Source organism: Trachymyrmex cornetzi, unplaced genomic scaffold, assembly GCF_001594075.2.
Source record: "Trachymyrmex cornetzi isolate Tcor2-1 unplaced genomic scaffold, Tcor1.1 scaffold703, whole genome shotgun sequence".
Classification (NCBI taxonomy): domain Eukaryota; kingdom Metazoa; phylum Arthropoda; class Insecta; order Hymenoptera; family Formicidae; genus Trachymyrmex; species Trachymyrmex cornetzi.
Window position 1 is genome coordinate 92704 of NW_017300030.1, and position 4714 is coordinate 97417.

Sequence of the window (4714 nt, forward strand, 5' to 3'; positions counted from 1 at the left end):
ACTATTGCGGAAATTTTCGAAAATGTCGGCTAATAACAATACATCGGTTTTCAAGTATAGATCGCTGTACTCGCCGAGCGTTCGAATGGAGAATCGCTGCCATACGTTCACGGCGTGAGCGTAATCGCTCTCGGATACTGTATCACCCGTCAATGAACTGAAAAATAATTCTCGCGATGGTAAGCGCGTGTTCTGCAATTTTTCATCGCAGTCAATGTATTCGTACGGAAAGATACCTTTATATACGAGTTACCAATTCACACTTTTCATCTGACAAAGTTGAAAATTCGGAACGTACAATTTTTAATTTATCTTTGTCGAGATACGACACCAATTTATCGAGACTTGCATTTAGAAACTTATAGGAATCAATAACCCTTAATTTTACGCAATTTTTTTGAAAATTTTTTTCATTTTTATCTTTGGTGCTATCGACATGTTTCGTGAATGAAATATATTTTTCTTTTGTCATAGGAAGTATATCCGCATGTCCGTCGTACGCGGTAGCTATTTCTTTAATTATAAGTGCGCGTAGTACCCCGACAAGTTGTGAAATACAACTGGAATATTATACGAATTTTTATAATTAAGATTACAATTTGTATGTGCTGGACCGCGGTATCTACCGATTAAGTGGCAATGATCGCGGACCAGCGTATCGTCCGGCGCGAACAGTTTCTCGCAAATATGACAATGCGTCGCGCTGCGGTACGCCTCCCATTGCTACTTGGATAACGTTTCCATGGGCACGTTGGCGGATATGATATCTTTTACGCGATGCGCCAAATCGTTGAGCTGTCGCGCGAACCACGCTATACAGTTTTCGTCGCGACGGAACTGATACGATGACAATGAATTGTCGTACGAGCAGTGCACGTAGTATCCTATACTAAACGCTTCATGCCGCTGATACGCGTACGACGTTGGCACGTTTACCTTGTCAGGCTCCGTTTTCCGCAGGACGCACTCCAGGTCAGCGTACACTACGAACGGCACTCGTTCCTGGTTGCGGTGGTTGCTGAATTCGAGTCATCTATCGTTCTCGCTCGGCAGGCGGATGGAGCAGTCGTTCAGTTTTTGGTAGTCCACTTCGTGCGTCTGCAATTTTTGGCTCGATCCAAAATAGTGAAGACATCTGTAAATAGAGAAATTATTTTTTACATATTGTTTTTTATTTTTCTTATTATGTTCACTTTTCTTATAATACTTACCGATCGCAGAAATATTTCTTAACCTTTTTCCCAGTAAGTTGCGATCTCACGAGGTGCGACAGGTTCTTTATCTACGCAAAGTGGCCTACGCCGTCGTCGCGTGGATTTTGCAGGTACAGAAGATTGACGTGCTTCTTCTTCTTGTCGCCTGTGAGTCGTAGAGAAAGGATCTGCTTATTCTCGATGCCGTACACGTTGATTGACACAGCGTTTAAACGTTCGAATTTTGAAATGTCTTTTAATGTCATCGGAAACTCAATGTTTGTGAGATTTAACACTGCAGTGTAATGTGGATACGACGATTCTCGCTCCGTATACTTTTCAGCCGGATATAGAGCGGCGATCACCGACCACGCGAAGCACGCATTGTCCGTCGTACGCACACTGATCACCGCTCGTTTCATCACAATTTCCCGCGGCACTTCGATATGGCATCCCGCATGCATAGGATTTAGTTTGTTCACGTTAACAGTCAAGTTAAGGATTCGCGACAGCGCCCACCCACTGTCACGTTCCTGAAACTCTTCGAGCGATGTCAAGATAGGCTCGACGACGTGCCGTTCGTACCACTCGCGTATATCGGTGCATCTATATATCTCGCTGTTCGTTGTAATTATACTCTTGTTAGCACGTTTATCCTTTGTCGCGAAGTCGCCATTGAACGCTGTGTTCACTTTTACACTACCGTGTCTTTCTACAACGTCTCGCACTCGCTCGAACACTATATTGCCAGCGTCTTCCAAAAACTGTCGCGGCTCGATGTGATTAGAGTTTATCACCGCGCCTGTCACTATACGACTCTCGAATGCGGCGTCGATCTCACGCCATACGAGAGATTGCTCGTTGCCACTCGCGTACCCGCTACTCGCCACCAACGTGTACAAAACGTCGCTCCAATTGCGACTTTGCACCCGCGAGTCGCGCGATCCTCGCCACCGCGAATTGTCTATGTCCAACGGCGAGGCGCGGATGCTTGGCACGACAAAGTTCTTCGAGCCGCTCGATGCACTCGTCGCATCGTTGCAGCCACGCGAAACACTCAACCAGAGTAGCGACCTGACCGCACTGCTACAGTTCGCGTTCCACTCGCTCGTGATTTTCCATGTTTTTAAAATCAAAGTCTTTAGATCACGTCACACTCTTCCACGGAGCACTTGCACATGACTCGTTTACATACGTTGCAGCACCGCCTCGTATCTAGAACGTGATAACGTTCTATCACTGTGCCATTATGTTTATGTGCGAAAATGCACTGTTCACACTCAAAGCATCGATCGTTGCATATATCGAAAAACAAATTTGGTATATAATCACGAAGCTCCTGCCACATATTGTCAATAATCAACAGTTCGACACACTTGTCATTACCCGCGGGAATCTTAATGCACGTGCACCAACGCTGTATCTTATCTGCGATTTTCTTCGCCCAATAATAATCGTCCTTTATTACATTGACATTTATATTTTTATTGTCATCGTTCTTACATTCTTCTCGTAATCGCGTATACTCTCTGTCGCGCGAGTAAAGACCAGACAGAAACGGACGATGTTATAATTTTTCCATGTTTCTCACCGCGTATACCTAACTCTCGGTCGCGTAGAAACTGCACCGGCGATATTCGCACATCATTTATTTCTCTCTTTCGCTGATTACCGAGAACGTACAACACATCATTTACAACGTCACGGTTTTCCATGTCTCGCTCACAATACTGTTCAAAATAGTTTTTAATTTGTGCACTGTGGGCATCTGTTGCATGGATATGTAATGTACAATGCTACTCTGCAGTTCGTACAAAACCGACCGCTCAGCGCATCAATATAATTGATACTATGTTTCTTTATAAAATGCATTCCCACGGTGTCAATGTTAGCTAAAAGCACCATGCATGCAGCACATACGGTTAAAGGACCGCCAGTTGTGTAATAAGACTGAATCATACAGTATTTGGTGCAATCGTTCAGTGCACAAATTTCTGCAGCTGGTATAAATTTTTCTTCAAGATCCGTTTCGTATTCGCTCGCGTCACTGACAAAACAGGTGTCGTCGGATAACACAGATTCTTCGTCGGATGAATCTTCATTCAGTATCTCTTCAAAATCTACTTCCATTTCTATTATAAAACACATTTCATCTCAAATATTCGCGAACTATTCAGGATCCACGTTTCCAATATTTTCGACTATATCCACGATGTTCGCACGATGGTTAGCCACACTTTTCGCACCACTCTTATTGCGACCGATTCGACAATCTCTCAAGGCACCAACTGAGGTGTTGAGCACTTATGCTCTATATATATTTCGTCATGTCCAGTGGATTCCACTATTTCTCCGTTTCGTGAAAATTCCGACAAAAAATAGTCATTAGGACAAAGCACGAATATAAAACTCGAACGTCACCGATCGGCGAGAATGGCAATATTCAAGAAACGTGTCATTAGAAATCTTCCCAACGATATTGGAAACATAAGCAAAAACATAGATCCTCAGAATCGTCAGATCCATGGCAATAAAATTTATGGCAAACCATGTAGAGAAAATCATATTTCCAGACGCGTAAAAGCAAGTTGAAGGGCGTTTTCTCGTCAAACAACGGGAAGTTGATAAAATAAAATATGGGATCACAAAGCATATAGCTTTTAATTTTTAGATTGTCGATCGTAGAATTTAAGTAAATATTATCTAGACGAGAGAACGCATGTTCAAGTAATAAAAGAGAAATCGTTGACAAAAAAAGGGGGTGCGTTCGACTCGGAGTATTCGCCTTTGTGTGGATACCTGTACATCCTGCATTCCACATTTACTGCAGAAGAGTTATGTTTTTTTGTTTAGCAGCCGAAATATCGGCGCTTCTCTTAGCACGTCGCGACATGTCACCGATCTGACAGTGTACATAAACAGTGTACAAAGCTTTTTTCGTTTAATCGTAAACTTCGATTACGAGCGATAAGACATGGATCGAGTAAAAAATATATACGTCGAAAATCGATCGAGCGCAAGGGGTACCGTCCCTTACAGCAAGGTCCGCCAAGTCCCCCACCACAATCGAAGGAAAACCCGAGATATTGGGAATGTCCCAACGAAAAAGCATTAAAGTCACCAACGAGTTCCTCATTATCAGCGCAATCAAAATATAAGCCATAAGGTATTGCATTTACGGTGACTAGTGTAATGCATATTATTCTCTGCTGAAAAAGCGAATAGTGTTTTTTCAAAAAGTTTTTTTATTCTCTTTTTTCCAGAAACCGCTGCTGATCGCAAAAGAATATTATAAAATGAGAAAAATCGGTGTAATAAGATATGAATAAAAATAAATTCGTTCGCATCACTATATATATATATATATATGTACTTTATTTTACTACCCATCCTTTGTCCTAGTAAAAGAAAAAGGAAAGAACACAGCGTATTGTGAAAACTAAGTTATAAAAAGACAAAATAAAAAAGAGGTTGTCGTACTTTTACGGGCGGGTGGCGGCGGCCCACGGCGGCAGCGGCGG

The 4714-nt window shown here is 42.6% G+C and overlaps 1 pseudogene; it reads right to left on the reverse strand.

Moving 5' to 3' along the window:
• Nucleotides 1–519: 519 nt before the first annotated feature.
• Nucleotides 520–1657, reverse strand: LOC108767637 (uncharacterized; annotated as a pseudogene).
• Between the last annotated feature and the right edge of the window lie 3057 nt (nt 1658–4714).